Source organism: Callospermophilus lateralis, chromosome 16 (assembly GCF_048772815.1).
Source record: "Callospermophilus lateralis isolate mCalLat2 chromosome 16, mCalLat2.hap1, whole genome shotgun sequence".
Lineage (NCBI taxonomy): Eukaryota > Metazoa > Chordata > Mammalia > Rodentia > Sciuridae > Callospermophilus > Callospermophilus lateralis.
In genome coordinates, this window is record NC_135320.1 from 60,552,580 (window position 1) to 60,570,260 (window position 17,681).

The window sequence follows — 17,681 nt, forward strand, 5'->3', positions numbered from 1 at the left end:
AGTTGGTTTTAGGTTTCTCAAGATTCTTTTCCATTTGATTGTTTGTGCTACTGAGGTGGGGCTTCTACCTCCTGCACCAACACACAGTTTCACAAGTGTTGGGATTACTTTCTTGGTTGGAAATAGCAACCATAGATACATGATGTGAAGTGGGCTTTTTATATTATCAAACTTGACAGTCTGAAGTAAAGAATGCTGGGATAGCATCACAGAAAGCTGCCAACACACGTATCCTTGTGGTCACATATGTCTTTGAGATATAGAAAAAATTTCAGTATTACTTTCTCCTGTTGATGGTGTGTTAGAAAAAAAAGAAACCAACTAGTCAGATCCCTATGGTTAGTAGAGCCCAGACCCCAAAACTGTGTAAACCAAATAGCAGCACCAGTTCCTGGACATGCTGAGGTTCAGAAAACCTCTTCACCCATGAGCTATTGAACACCTCCAGATGACCTTGTAATGTGGCCCCAGGCTTCTCTATCAGAGGCTTTTGGTTGAAAATGAAAATAATTCTTCTTTCCTAGGATTGACTCAGATATCAGGCCAAATATTTTCTTTATTTTTTTCTGATACTGCAACCATTTCTTGATCTATAGTCATGGTGATACCTATACGAGCCGTCTGGAGATACAGAGTTTTTCAATTTGTGTTTGAAGACATCTCATTTTCCTTCATTTTCAGGAAATATATTTTGTGTGTGGGTGTGTGCAATGTAGAGTACCTACTTATGTTGTAATATTGTAATAAAGAGGAGGGACTAATAGTTAGAAGGTACCATTTCTTTTTCTTTTTGACTTTTGTGGTTAAAAGAGGTAATGTATACATATAGACCTTCTTGTCAATTAAATCTAGAGTGTCAGGAATGATAGATATTATTAGATATATTTTAAATTTGGGGGTTACAGTTTTGTCTGATTAAAGAATGCAGAACCAAAAATTTTAAGTTAACAGTTTCTTGAAGAAATGTATTTATGCTAATGCTTCCATGATGATAACTATCCTCTTAATAACTTCCCTCTTTACAAACCAGAATCCTAGATCACAAAAAGACAATGAATGCCTTTAAGAACTAAGAAGAATCATTGAATTATAATTATAGTGAATATTTTTCAGTGGATATTATTATTTGATGAACAGTTAGACATTTTAAAAAATATCTAATGTATACGAAACAATATTTAGTATGATACAGATACTATATTAAATAATATATAAAATTTTATGCATTGTAAAAATAATTCTCTAGGGCTTAGTCTGAAACTAAACTGTCATGATTGGTGGGGATAAGAATTCTTATTTTCATGTAATATTTTTTCAGGATAAATAATAATATTACTCTTTCAAATAACTATGGCCTTGTGTTACAACAAGAGAATTTCATTATTTTACTGTCACAGAATGTGAGGCCAGGGAATTCCCGCTGAAGTCAGTTGGAACTGGTATGAATGGAAGACAACTCTTTGATATTGTATCCCCTTGAGATGTCATGCCAGGGATGTTATCCATTTTTCACTTAACTTGATTAGCTACAATAGGAAGAGAGAATTTTCTCTCTGGAAAATTAGAACCTAATCTTTCTGTAGAAAGGCACATGTTTGTCTCAGTGATAACAATTATGTTTTATTACAAGTTTTAGAAAAAGGATAGATTAGTAATCAAAAGAGTAAATGCATTTAAATGGTTAATGGTATCAATATCATGATTGGAAAAGTACATAAGAAATGTTCTTTGGGAGAGAATTTTTTTTTTTTTTTTACCTAGGGTTTATGGCTGAAACAGGTGTATAATACACCTCCATGTATTCAAAATCATTTATGACAACTTAAAAATTGTCAATATATACAGAAAACTGAATTGGATTATTAAAAGTTTCTTTGTGTGGTGGCCTTTCTATGACCAAAATCTAGGAACCATCTAGTTACATTAGTGGTTCCTCTGGAAAAATATGTTGAATATTAAATGTTTTTTTTTAAAATTAAGCAAAGGATGGTTTGAAACCTCATACCACAAAAATATAGCTAGTAATTTAAATTATCCAAAAAAGATATTTTGACATTTTCTGGGGAGAATAAGGAGAATTGCATAGTTACTGTTTACTTCATTCATATTTTGTAGAAAAGCCATATGCTATTATAACTTCCCTTTGTTAAATAAAAAAGAAAAGTCCTCTCTTTTTATTCATCTACAGATGATCACAGGTGCAAGTTCCTACTTCCTTTTGAATTGATCTTCTCTATTACACAGAATATTTTCAAGGTTTAGAAGGACTCTTACTTATTTTAAAATTTTTCTTAGCTCCACACTGATAACATTTATGTTCTTGTTAAAGGGCAGGTTTTGCTATAAGTCTCAAATTAGTGAAGTTGCTCATCATTATGAACCACATGATTAAATATAAACTAACTCCCTCAGAGAATGTAAAATTCCACAGAAATGTTAAAAAATTGTCTGAATTTTATGTTAGCTTTTTTTTTTTTTTTTTTTTTTTTTTTTGGTATTGGGGATTGAACTCAGGGGCATTCAACCACTGGGCCACATCTCTAGCCTATTTCTCTAGCCCTATTTTTTTTTTTTTTTTTAATTTAGAAACAAGGTCTCACTGACTTGCTTAGCACCTCATTGTTGCTGAGGCTGGCATTGAACTAGTGATTCTCCTGCCTCAGCCTTCTGAGCTGCTGGGATTACAGTTGTGTGCCACCATACCTCACCTTATGTTAGCATTAAAGTGCAAAAATTGTTGATTATCTGGCTCTAGCTCAGAGATATCTGGCTATAGTTCCATGCCTAAAATTTGAATATGGCAATTCTCTAGAAGCTTCCTTTGTCACTTTTTGCTTTGGGTTAATTATTTGTTTCACTTCTGTTTTTCATCTTCTAAAAGAATTGAACTATGTTTAAAAAAATATGCTGCTTCAAACTTTCCTTGATATCCTGAGATTTAAAAAATGGTAGCAAAATGTATTGCAACACTTAGGATTTATATCATCTTCTTTTGTTCATGAGTTTAGAGTGCTTGGCATCTTGCCTTAACAGTATCTCTGAGAGGAAGGAAGCAAGCAAGAATTATTTCCTTGAATTTACAGATGCCGAAGACATCAAGACTGAGCCCATAAGTGCTACATATTTCCTGTGTTACTGAATTATTTGCTTCAGTTATTTCATCTTATTTCATCTGGTTTATGTATAAGACATGGAAACAAATCCCTGAATGTGTAGACTTAAACAAACTAATTAATATACATTGAAATATAATTGTTAAAGGAAGCAACCTGAAGAGTTTTGAGTTGCTAGATCAGAGACGTTAAGTTTCATAGCAGACTTGGCATGGGGCGGTTCTAAAACTAGTTTACTATTATTAGTATTTTCAAAGAGTGTTTCCTCTCTGAAATACTCAAGTTTGCTAATTACTAAAATGAAATAAACATGTCTTGGGATACATTCCAGGAAAATGTCACAGGATATGTGGACAGGAAATATCGAATGGATGTCATTACAGGCTAGTAAAATGCCGTGTTATTAAAAACAAACAAACAAAAAAATCTCCCCAAAATTCATGTCAGTGATAACTTTAAGTTATCATTTACACTCATCCAGAAAAGTTGCTGGAGATCTTTACAAATTGTTTTCTAATGTCATGAGTCCTAAACAGGCTCACAGGGAAAAAAAAAATGCCATCAAAGTTAATGTTCGAAGACATAGAATGATACTTCTTGCCCTATAATCTAGATACAGAGAATGGTCAGAGAAATCACTGGGTGGGTCTGGGGCACACCCTAAAGAGATGAGCTTACATTGGAAATAACAGGGTGAACAGAAGGAGATATGACAGAAGTTCATTAAATAAGGAAACAATATAGGGGAACAATCAGACATTCTGACCGCATTCAAAAACATTGACCTAGTATGCAGAAAATAAAAGTTATTTTAAATACCCCTTCAATACAAAAAATGAAAAGTATGTTAAAGAAAACGGAATAAAACCCATGTTACTCTTACTTGGATTTTGCACTAGCCCCAGAAGTAGTTAATGCAAAATCAAAAGCAAGCTTAAACCCAGACAGAATTGTTGGGTTTAAAAACTGTTGACAGCAACTTCCATTTATTTTCAGCAGATCAATTCAGTACAACCCAGCTCTATATAAGCATCTGTTATGTGCCAGACCGTCTTCCTGGTGCTAGGATACAACAGTAGAAAAAAGTCAATCCACATCTCAGGAAAACAGTGAAACAACAACAACAACAATAATAATAAATCAAACTCATATTGCACCATGAAGAAAAACAGATAAGAGTTGGGGAGTGACAAGGTGATTGTGTGTGTAGGCACAGTTGTGTCGGGGAAGGGGTACTTTGAGTGGAGACCTGAGGGAAAGGAGTGAGCTTCCAGAACTTCTTCAGCTCTGCTATACCTGCCAGGCCTGTGTTTCAGGGAACCAGAAGAGGACAGCAGAGAGCTGGGGAGTAGGAGAGGAACACCACACCTGTTCTACTAGTAGCTCTGGGAATCTGTTGGATTCCCACCTCTGTGGAGGGCATGGGGAACTGGACTGTGAAGGGCAGCTGCGCTCTCTGAGCCACCAAGAGAGTTGAGGCAAACTTGGGAGAAGAGGTGTGGTTAGGGCACAGTTTGTCTATGCCTAGCAAAGAAAGACTTGCAGAAAATGAAGGTTAAGTCAGGAAATTGAAACAGGTAAGTTGGGGAAGCTGTCAGGAGATACAGATAAACCCAATCTGAATCATTCCTTTAGCCAAGGGCTTGATGAGACTCCATCTGTAGCTCATTAAGGTAGCTTCCAGAACAGCAGTTTGGGGATGTTTGAGGATGACATGAATCACTGTGCTCCTTTCTACCATCACAGAGTTGGGTGTTTATTTTCTACATTCTGAATCTGAAGGATTAAGAGCAAAAGGCGCTTGAATCAGTAGCAGTTTAATCATTGTGCTTAACTCTCTCTAGACTGCCTGACTCATTGGGCTGCCCCTCCCCCACTTCCTCCCTTGCTCTCAGATTGTGTAATTTTCTACCTTTATTTAAAAATTAAGAAGTGACCGTGAAGAAAGTGTTGTTTTTCTTTGGACTGTATGTAACAAACTCTACCCTGGATTATTGGCATCCATCTTTCCTTCCCTCCCAGTTCTCCACCAAATGTGAAGAGAAAGCAATAAAACTATTATCTAGATCCCTAATTCGGAAAAGAAATAAAACAACCAACAAATCCATTGTGCCCTTGTGAGATATGATTGTGGGGGTCGTGACTGCTTGTTTTTCACTTGCTCCATTATCAAACATTCCTACTATTTTGTCCCTTAGCTTCTTCTTTTAATTGTATTATTTTTGAGTTCAAAACGTCTGTTTATATTTCACACACCCTTTGCCATCAACGTGGTTCCTTTCCTCCTTCTTTGTCTTTGATGATGTGTGTCTGCCTTCTCTGATGCTTGGGTGACTGGAATCAGCATCCGCACAAGGCAGCTCTACCATAATCAGTTTGAGTTCAGTAAGGAAAGGGATCTTTACAGGCAACTTTGTTCCTTTTTTCTTAACAGGATTAAGAAGCTCAGCTCTTTAAATTCTTGCATATAACATTGACATTTCCAGGGTATGTTTGGACCAGGGAGTTCAAAGAGAAGAAGTAAAAAAGAAAAGCCAATATGACTTTGTTTCTTACCTTGCTGGAGGAGCTGTTTGTGCAAATCGCCTATAAGCTTATTGACCTGAATCTTTGACTCCTTGTTTTCTCTGGATTTGGCTGGAGTGGAGACACTGATGGAGTGCTGATAGGGCTGATTGAACAGCCCCCAGCTTTGCTTGGCACGAACCTGGCTTCCCTTCCCCGCCACCTCCCCCTCCCTCCAGATGACATTATTGTTCCCTGGCAAACCCTGTTTTCCTGGATCCAGTACTTCTTCACCTTTAAAAATATATATATATATTTAAAAATCATTACGTTTTTTCTTACATAAGTTATCCAACCATACAAAATGGAAAAGTAGTTCTTTATAGGAGATAGAAAGAGAGGTTAAAATAGTGTCCTACTTGTATTTTTCTCTCATGAGATGGAAAAATAATTCACCTATGACACTGTGCTTCCCTCTTTTGTAGCTATCTTAAAAATCTGCACAGCATCATTTCTGTTTGGAATGGGACTGAATGTTTAAAACCTCCATTGTTAGAAAAATGAGAGAGCATTTGAACAAACTGCTCATATTGGAGAGTCAGCATTTTCTTAGTTTGATGGAAGCAGAGGGTGTGGGAATTTTGGTATGACTCAGCTTTCTATATGTAAGGATCAGATAAAACTTTGTGTACCTACCCCATCTCTGGTCCCAGAAACATTATCATGAAAATTTCAACAAAATGAAAAATTATCTATTTTGCAGTACATAAATTAACTCATAGTTATGAGATGTATATGATAATATATACTTTTTTGCATACGACAGAGCAAATTCATTGTTCTTTCTTTGACAAGACCATCAACAGATCTCACTTGTGCAATTTGCTAAAGGTCTCTTGTGAAACAATGAGAATTGGTGAAATATGTAATTGCCTAAATCTTTTATAGTTTCTAAAATAATCTCATATTGTAATAGAGTATATTTTATAGTTTATCAAATAATCTCATTGTAATAAAGTATATTTCATTTTATGTCTGTCTACATATAGAGGGTACAAGGAGTTCTCTTCCTGTTTTCCTTTATTTTGTATCAGCATCATTGTTATAAATAATAAAAGGAAAGTTAATATAAAACCTTCTTCTCCCATTTAGAAAAATTGGCCTTTTAGTTTAACGTTTATGTTTTTTGCAAGCACAAGAAAATTTTTTAAACTGTAAGGTTTAATTAGGTTTATTGTTTTCCCTAATAATGTTGAAAGTCAAAAGAAGAGTAAGAATTTATTTAATTTATATTGGCCAACTTATATTGTTATACTGTATGTATGAATGAATATGTAACAACAAATCCCATCATTATGTGCAATTATAATGCACCAATAAAAATGTGGAAAGATATATATAAAGTCAAATATTTGGATACTAAACAATATAACCATTATTATTTGACTTTTTCACTTTTAATCTAGACAGCAAATAAATAATCAATACATTTAGTCAAGTAATATAAAAGGACTACTAATTTAGAAGTCATTTTTAATATCTACATTTTCTTAGTGATGTTTTGGGTTGAATGAAGAGCCCTCATTTCTTAAATAGTAGATTTGGTCAGGTTGTAATTATATAAACAGCTATTTTAAGTTTTAAGTGTTTATTTCAATTTTATTTTGCTTAAAACTTTTATTTGAATCAATTTCATGCCCATCTAAACTCATGTTTGCCAGTCATTTATACCTACTAACTTTTAATTTACATTTCTACTTCAAAGAAAATTAAATGTATGAATGGCATTAGGGATGCCTGGGCAACTAATTTATTTTAATCTTATGGAATTAGCATAGTCGACAACCCTGAATCTAACTGTTGATCACATTAGGATATGAGATAAAATGTTAACATTTTTGGGAAACAACTCTTGAAGTTAACACTGTCTCTACTTTTTATTCTTAAACATCACAAATGATTAAAAACCTTTTCTCAGTTGTTCTGCACTAACATCTTCTAAATTTAAATCAAATAAGATTTCCAAAGCTCTTAATCTTCTCACATAAAATTTACATTTTCTTGTTAGTATGTAAAATTCTCACAATGTTTTTATCATTCGAGAAGCAATAGGCAGCATTAAGCATATGCCTATCCTTACCTGATGGGATAATCTTTATCTCTGGTAGGCCTAAACATAGATATGTAAAGGGAACTGTAAAAAGCGATGGTATGATGAATTTAATTATAGTAATAAAGTCAGTCACTTTTTTGTTGTTCTTAAAAGGTCAAGTAAAAATAACTGAATGTGTTGCACCAATAAATAATGATTAAGAATGCAGATTGCTGTCTCAGCTTCTTTTTTTGTAGTTCAATGAGATTCCTGAGATTGGCACTGAGACTATGTACCAATTATAATAATTATAATAATGGTAATAACAACTTTCATTTTCTGCTTGCTCCTGAAAGTCAGGCATTTGCTGTACATGCACCATCTCTAATCATCTTACCATCCTGTAGGGTTCATATTATTTTCACCTGTGACCTCCAGAGGTTCAGTACCTTGGTCAAAGTCATGAGACTATTGAAGATTAATACCATATTAAAATTTGAGTTATTTGTACTTAGTAAAAATAGAAAAATGATTATGTTTTCTGATGTCTGTTATACAATTCTTGTAGAAGGTGATGAACACATCTGAAGATGGCTGGACAGAAAAAGTGTAAAATTCACTTTTTAAAGGTATTTTTAACCTGGTATTATTTAATGAGTATTTATTACACATGATCTGTCAGTCAAGAATTGAGGATGCATACAAAACCAAAGAATAAAGCAAAAAGGATAGACTAAATGAATTAGGAGTGTGCTTAAAATATGTCAAATATGTCGGTCTTTTGATATGTCTTTAAAGGCTTTCTACCAATATCAACCAGTTTGCACTAAATAAAGTTGGCATTTTGATACAATGCAAAGGCTATATTCAAAGCTCTTTGGACTCATTATATTAAGTGGATAATTATGTTACTCTATTTGGGTGTCATACAATAAGCCACAATTTCTCACTGCCTGTTGCTTGTGATGTTGTTTTCAGATAATTCAAAAGAGAGGGAGACACACCAAAATGTGTGTACTTGGGCAGAAGCCAGTAATAAATGGCAGGAATGTTTATAAATCCATCAAAACCATTTAGATAAGCATTTCAGCCCTGTAGAAATGTTCCCGAAGTGAACTCTTTACAGCACTTTGACCTTAACACAAAATAAGACTAAATAAAAAGCGGAGAAAGGAAGGAAGGAAGAGGGGAAGAGGGCATTGTTTGCAGGGAAAGCTCTGGGCACTGTGAAAACTTTTCACTTTTCTGAAGGAAATGCAGTACAGCAGATGGTAAGAGTGGATGTGAGATAAACATAGGAACTAGAAAAGTAAGCAATACATTCTAACAGGTTCTATATCAAAGATCTGGAGAAGTAGAAAGATTAGACAAGGAACTGTTCTGAAACTTGACAGTGTCTGTATCTTACCAAGTCTTATGCACATAGCAGAATGGAAAGTGGAATTGCACAGACAGTGGGCTGTGATTATATTTTTCTGTCAGTAAGAAAGGAAGGTCTCTTTAAGGAGTATTTTTAAAGACATAGATTCATCAAGGTGGAAATCTGTAGTACACATACATAAAACACTGTCCCTGTACCTATTCAATAGTGCAATCTGATGCTGTTTCTGTTGTTGCTGTAGGATTAGCACAATTCAGTATATATGGGGTCTTAGATAATTTTTTATTTTATTTTTTCAGTGCAGATTCCAGTCCAGGCTACTTAATCAACACTGAGAACCTGTAACTGGTTTCTGGTTTGTAAGCACACTATGTGTGTTTAGAGACAGAAAGAAAACTATATAAAGAATGCTCTCATTTCCTCCAGATAGAGTGATTTAGTTAAGGAAGAAAACATCCACCAGTGAGAATGTTTCTGAGGGGTGGAGATGATGTTAAGTTTTGGTTAAGGAAGCAGTGTGTTCATTCTGAAACTTCCTGGCAGTAACGTGTATCATTGTAGCACCCAGTGTGCATCTGCCTCATTCCACCCTAGTGTCCTGTTCTAGTGGATGACTAGTAAAGGGCATACCAAAATGCAGTAGTAACTCAGAAAGAAGTAGCAATTCTACAAAAATATGGAAGATACTTAAAAAAGAAGACAACAAATAGCTTATATCCTAAGGCAAATCCAATTTAGAAAATTACGATATGATTTTTCTACAATGTTGGTAGTAGGAAGTTTATAAAGTGGCCCTAAAAAATACCAGCTCATTAATGTAAAAGAATGCAATTATAAAATTATGTAATAATTTATAATTATGCATAATGTCTCATGCTTGTATTTATTGCCAAGAAAATATTAACTATATTTCATTCTCTTTTTTAGTTTTTCTCATGTGTTTAATGTTTTTATATCAAATAATAGACCCGGGGAAGTTCAAAATAATATTGAATAAATCTAAAATTTGAACAGTTCAAATAAATTTTAGATATTGCTTCAGAATTCTGAGGCTGGTTTAACAATAATTTCTCAACAACTGAGCATTTGGGACGAACCATTTATTTAATCGGAAGGATAGTTCTGACCTTTACTATAGTTACTTCTCGGAGGCAGCTTTCCTATGAGGTTAATGAAGCTGGAGTTTCAGAGCACCTCACCTGTCTTTCCAAGGCCCCTGCACCTAATTTTGTAATTATAACTTTGTGCTCTTCTTAATGAGGACCTTCCAAGTTGTAAAATCTTTAGACCCTGCAAAGCTTGAATCAACCTTTAGTAAATTAGCAAATCTATTAAGTAAGACTGAATTCACAGGAGACATCATTGATCAAGAATATTAAGTTTGGTTTCAGCTCCCTAATTTGTTGGCAAACCTTCAATTTGTAAACTATATTTTTATTTATATTACATATCTGTATTCTGAATCTATTATTGCATACGATAAAATTACCTTTAGTCTAAAATTATCATGGATATTCATGACAAGCTTGATTTTCAAAGTGCTATTAAAAATTGAAGCTGAGAAGGAAAGAATTCCCCCATGTTTATGAAAATCTGGAAGATGCTGTGGGTATTATGTTTTTCTGGTGTTATCATCAGCAGCCAAGGACCTCTTGTTGGCATTAAGTGAGGAGATGCTTTGAGAAGAGTTTGCACTAAAAAGAGCCTGAATGGATCTAGTGATAACATAATTTGGAGTATTCCCAGTGTTGGAAGGTAGATGAGGATCTTGAGTAAGGACGAGATTGACAAGACCTAGAATATTTTTTCCCCACTGATATGAAAACTCTTTTAGGTTCAACTGTAAAATTAGGTTCCTGGGAATAGCCAAAGAACTGTTGGGTTTGTATCCCACTGTCTAGAATTGTCTTTGGAGAGGTCCATGCTAAAAGGGTCCATGCTGGAAGATATGGCCTTTAGTGTGAAGTGGCCACATGCCTAACTCTAAATTCTGTTACTACAGAGAGTTTTCAGCTTATGTAAAATGCATAGTTTTTGTTTCTTTGCTTGATTATTGGAATAATGAATGACTCAAAGCACAGTGGCATTCAGCATTCCTGCTTTATCCAATCCAATAAATATTCATTGAACACCTGCTATATCAGACACTGTGAGACATGCTGTGGATCCAATGTGAAGTTCCTGGCTATCCTGGAATTTACCCTATTATGGGAGGCAGTCTTAGAGTTTGGATGTAAAGTGTCCCCTCCCCAAAACAAAACTTGTGTTTGACAATGCAGGAATATGCAGAGATAAATCGATTTGATTATGAGAGCTGTAACCTAATCAGTGGATTAACCCATTTGCTGGATTAATAATTTGAATGAATTATTGGGTGGAAACTGTAGACAGGAGGGGCATGGACGGAGGAAATAGGTCACTGGGCACATGCCCTTGGGGATTATGTATCTCATCCAAGGCTCCCCCTTTTCTCTGTTTCCCGACTGCCCTGAGCTGAACAATTTTCCCTTCCACCACAATGTTCTACCTCACCTCATGCACAAACCAGTGAAGTCAGCTAACCATGGCCTGAACCTCTGAAACCATGGGCCCAAAATAACCTTTTTCTTCTCCAAGTTGTTCTTGTCAGGTTTTTGGTCCCAGTGATGCAAAGCTGACTACTCCACAGACATTAATAAAAATAATTGCACAAGTGGTAAATGATGGTTTGACTTCATAAGGAAGGTCGGAGAATGTGACACGTAGGTGGAATCAAATACTGACTAGCTTTAGATATAAAGAAGTAACACTGTGCTAAGTTCAGGGACTCTGGAAAGATGTTGTGAGTCAGAAGAATCAGAAAAGATAATAATAACCATAAGACTAAGGATGGGAAATAATGAGAGGCAGCATCAGAAGGTAGAAGAAGTATCTTATATTTGATAAAGGGGCTAAAAGCATGTAATGGAGGAAGGATAGCATCTTCAACAAATGGTGTTGGGAAAATTGGAAATCCATATGCAACAAAATGAAACTGAATCCCCTCCTCTCACCATGCACAAAAGTTAACTCAAAATGGATCAAGGATCTTGATATCAAATCAGAGACTCTGCATCTGATAGAAGAAAAAGTTGCCTCCGATCTACATATTGTGGGGTCGGGCTCCAAATTCCTTAATAGGACACCCATAGCACAAGAGTTAATAACAAGAATCAACAAATGGGACTTACTTAAACTAAAAAGTTTTTTCTCAGCAAGAGAAACAATAAGAGAGGTAAATAGGGAGCCTACATCATGGGAACAAATTTTTACTCCTCACACTTCAGATAGAGCCCTAATATCCAGAGTATACAAAGAACTCAAAAAATTAGACAATAAGATAACAAATAACCCAATCAACAAATGGGCCAAGGACCTGAACAGACACTTCTCAGAGGAGGACATACAATCAATCAACAAGTACATGAAAAAATGCTCACCATCTCTAGCAGTCAGAGAAATGCAAATCAAAACCACCCTAAGATACCATCTCAGTCCAGTAAGATTGGCAGCCATTATGAAGTCAAACAACAACAAGTGCTGGCGAGGATGTGGGGAAAAGGGTACTCTTGTACATTGCTGGTGGGACTGCAAATTGGTGCGGCCAATTTGGAAAGCAGTATGGAGATTCCTGGGAAAGCTGGGAATGGAACCACCATTTGACCCAGCTATTGCCCTTCTCGGACTATTCCCTTAAAAGAGCGCACTACAGGGATACTGCCACATCGATGTTCCTAGCAGCACAATTCACAATAGCTAGACTGTGGAACCAACCCAGATGCCCTTTAATAGATGAATGGATAAAAAAAAAATGTGGCATTTATACACAATGGAGTATTACGCAGCACTAAAACATAACAAAATCATGGCATTTGCAGGGAAATAAATGGCACTAGAGCAGATTATGCTAAGTGAAGCTAGCCAATCCCTAAAAAACAAATGCCAAATGTCTTCTTTGATATAATGAGAGCAACTAAGAACAGAGCAGGGAGGAAGAGCAGGAGGAAAAGATTAACATTAAGCAGAGACATGAGGTGGGAGGGAAAGGGAGAGAAAAGGGAAATTTCATGGAAATGGAAGGAGACCCTCATTGTTATACAAAATTACATATAAGAGGTTGTGAGGGGAATGGGAAAAAAAAACAAGGAGAGAAATGAATTACAGTAGATGGGGTAGAGAGAGAAGATGGGAGGGGAGGAGAGGGGGGATAGTAGAGGATAGGAAAGGTAGCAGAATACAACAGTCACTAATATGGCATTATGTAAAATTGTGGATGTGTAACCGATGTGATTCTGCAATCTGTATTTGGGGTAAAAATGGGAGTTCATAACCCACTTGAATCTAATGTATGAAATATGATATGTCAAGAGCTTTGTAATGTTTTGAACAACCAATAAAAAAATAATAAAAAAACAGAAAATAAATAAATAAATCCTGTACTCAAAAAAAAAAAAAAGAAGTATCTTGAAAACTGAAACATTAAATGCACTGAATCCCCATTGCCACAGTAGAGAGAAAACAACAGAAAAGTAAGATAATTTCAGTTGAACAGCAGGACAAAACAGAGTTAATCAGGAAAATGATCTTCTCTATTTGTGAGTTCTGAGAGTGTTTGGATTGATGTTACATAAAAAGACTTTAGATAGGGGTCCAAGTATTTGTTAGTTGCTGTCCTGAACTTGTACTGTCCATTGGCAATGGAGAGTCTGTTCCTGTGGCTTGAATAAAGTCCTATTTATAAACGAATGATGTTCTCTATAATAGTAAGTGATCAATTATGGATAGCATCCAGGAATCTACTGCAAGAGGTGAAGCCCCTCTAGAATGGATCGTTTTATTAAAAAGCAAAGAATATAAGTGAGAGTATATGAAAATTGATATTCAGCTATCATTACTTTCTCAAATTGGTTTGATTTTTATGTATAGGTTAGGCTGTGTTGTTGGAAAGGGCAATTTGAGAGATAGTAAGATGTTCATGGTTTTCTGAAGTGAAGAACTGCTCTATGAGTAGGAAATTACAGTACAGAACATACTTATGGACAGACCTTAGTGAGATTTTTTTGGGGGAGGCGCAGGGAGAAAGGAAAGCATAATAAACAATATTATCTAAATGTAAACTGTTAAATGTTATGTTACAAACATCTGTTAAAGTAGATCATCTTTTCTGTCCTATTTTGCCTATATATTTGACTTTTTCAGGTGCTCTTTGGGAAAAATAATGAGGAATAAAAACTATATGATGGTGATGAGTTGGCTTATTTTCTCTGTTTGAAAATTTCCCTTATGCTGGAAATCCACTGTGAACTTAAACTTTCAGAAAACCTCTTTCACATGGAGGACAATATTGATAGCAGGAATAAATGTGCATTTCTGGAGAAAAAAATGACAAATAATTCTTCTTTTTTCCTAAATTATTAATACTTTGTGACTGTTATATTTGCCATGAACAATGAACAAATTATTTTTCAATAATTTTCCTTTACTATCTGTAATAAAATAACACAAATTATAGTAGTCATGCATTAACTGTAGAAATTCACTTTCTTCTTAAAATAACATATTTAGTTTTATACTTTTCTTACCAATTGTTTCTGGATTGATTCTTCATGTGGGATCGGAAAATTCATAATGAATATATGTAAATTTTATTCCTTTGATCTGTTTAATCTTCATATACTGGAGTCTGAAAAAGAATATCATCAAAATAATGACATAACTACAGAAAACTCAAGAAAAATTTAAAATGCATTTTTAAAAACAAAATTATATACTTAATCAAATTATCCAGAACTTGGAAAAACTCTGGATTTATTATACATATATAGTACGTCAAAGAGGAGAACTGAGAAGACGTTGTGATAGGGATCCACACATATAACAGACCTATTCATTTCAAATGGTTGAAAATGTTTAGATTTTCTTTTTGGTATGCCATAAAGAGGTAATGCTTACATGCTTTTATTTTCATTTCTAGATGTATAAACATGGCTATAATTCATCCATGTAGCGTTAATAGAATATGGCATTTTTTTCTTGGATAATCCGTAACTAAACAATTGGTTTAAGCCAGACATTACTGCAAGGCTGTTAGGCAAAGGAAACACAAACCAAATCTTAAACTTTAATGTCCTCGCCCTTCAACATGAGCTGTAGTTTTCTGTTTTTGACTGTTGCAGTCCTTTTACCAAAGCTATCTTGTCTGATGATAAAACCATAAGTGTATGAAGCTCACACATTTTTCATCTCTTTTATGACCTTATCTTTCATGAGCGGCTTCTGTGAAGGTATCCTAACTATAGGAAGCACCTGGAAAACATATGTGATATCTATTCTCTGATAAGCAGTTGTGAACAAGAAAGTAGATCTGTCACTTCTGAACTGTTCATTGTTAAAAAATACTTTGATGATTTAGCTGATTGCAAAATACATTATAGGGATGACTAACTGCTCCAGTAACACTCCTAGCCAAGAAAGTTCAATAGTTATATTGTACAAGAATTTCTATAAGAGGTTAATATTGATAGGAACTACATGGATTAAAAGAGCAGGGTTGAGAAAGGCTGTTTGCTTGCATGACTGCTTTCAAACACTGCTGCTGTTTTGTGCTGAAAAAGTGACTGTCTCAGAATGTGGCAAATCTTTAATTTCTATAGGAGTGTTTAACTTTCAGTGAAAAGGTGTTTGTTTGCATTTTTTGAAATTATTTTTGCTTGGCAAGGAAAGTCACTGCTTTTACCACCTTACCAACAATACCTAATATGGTATTTAAAGATGCCGTTTCGTGTGTTTCAAAGATGATATTCTAGTTCATTTCCCAAAGCTATTTATGCTGTGCATTTTAATGCTCAATAACACCTTCAATTTCCTTCTATAGGGCTCTCATTGAGGAAAAATAGAAGGGCCTGCAAAATACGTATGATATCTTTCAAAAGAGCAACAAAGGAGTTTAATCTTGCAGTGGAAAACCATTAACTCCATAGCCATAATTTTAGAAATATTATAGATTTTGTTACTGCTTGACATTTATTCTGTTTCATCATTATGAATTGGTCTCCAGATATGTGGTCGTCATCCCATTAAATATGTTTGGCTTTGCTGAAAATACACTGAAATTTCTATGTAAAGGTGTGTTAATAAAGAATTTAGAAAGTAAATGAATGAATGTCAAATGCATTCCTGGTTCTTTCTGTCATTCTCTTCCAGGCATCCTTTTCGATCTTTCTTTCTTCTTCCCACCAACTGAAGCAATATCTTAACAAATTATGCTTATTTTCTTGGCTATTAATTATTCATGCTATTTTTTCCTAAGCTACTCAATAATGCTGATTGCAAATATTGGAAATTAAAAATGGACAGAAGTAAGAGAAAATTATGGTCAAGTCAGTTCCATTCAAATCAGGAAGTAGCTGCAATTGGATTAATATCAAAATAAAATTCTATTTATAAAGAAGAAAATTTATATGAATTCTTTATATAAAGAAGCACATCTGTTGTGAGGGGGAAAGACAGTATTTCTTAAAAGTGCTTCAGAGATTTCATATTTGATTAGATTATTTTTAATCATTTTCATTTTTCATTAGTAAAATGATTAAAAATGAATTGGCTAAAAACATTACCATAAAAATGAGAACTAGTTTCCTGAGATAAAGTTAGAAGATGAAGGGTACAAAAGTTGAAAAATGTGACATATTCTAGTTATTAAATAGAAATAATGTACTCAAAGCAATTAATTAGCAAATGTAATGATATTGCAGTTGGCTATGGTAGAAAGAATGAAACCAAAATCTAATTTTCCAACTGGTCAGTGAGTAATAGTTATTGATTAAACATCTATGTGTAGTTGATTTTACTAAGTGCCAAGTAAAATAGGAAATCTTTAGAAAATAATTCTTACAAAGATTAAATCCATAAATCCTTTCATGTTAATATGTAAAATAAAGAAACAGGGTTTATATGTGAGGAGGAAAAAGCAGCCCTCAGATCCTGCTGTCTTTGTTTTTTGCTGTGTTGTGACTCTTGACTGTGATATTCACATAGGTTAGGAGTGTATCTTTCCAGGTAGGACTAATGTGGAATCTGATTCCGGGCATCTTTCCACATCTCAGTCCCTTGATTTATTTTTCTAAGGTATAAGGATGCGAATACACTGCAGAGTCATTGATGTGATGTTCACAAATCTTTTAGTAGTGTCCCTAGTGATGAGTGAGATGTGATAGCCTATTTAGGTTTAGTGTAGACTGTGACGGAGACTACATGCTCTAGGCTTTGTTCATCCTAATGACTTCAGTATTTGGCTCCTAACCAATATTGAAATGAGCACAATTAAATTCTGATCATGTTTTCTATGTCCACTTGGACACCTTATAGGACATGGTTATGTCATAGACATCTTTTTCTTTCTTTGTATCATTTTTTAAGAAAACTTGGTTAAATAATTAGAAGACTTTAAACTGCTGGGTGTGGTGGCACACGCCTGTAAACCCCAGAGTCTGAGGCAGGAGCATCACCAGTTTAAAACTAGCCACACCAACCTCGTGAGTCCCTAAGGAACTTAGTGAGATCCTGTCCCACA

General features: G+C 34.7%; 1 protein-coding gene across 2 annotated transcripts in view; it reads left to right on the forward strand.

Annotated features, from left to right (window-relative positions):
• Zfpm2 (zinc finger protein, FOG family member 2) overlaps window positions 1–17,681 on the forward strand; it is a 426,462-nt gene that overhangs the window by 89,878 nt on the left and 318,903 nt on the right. The gene's annotated exons all lie outside the window — the stretch shown is intronic.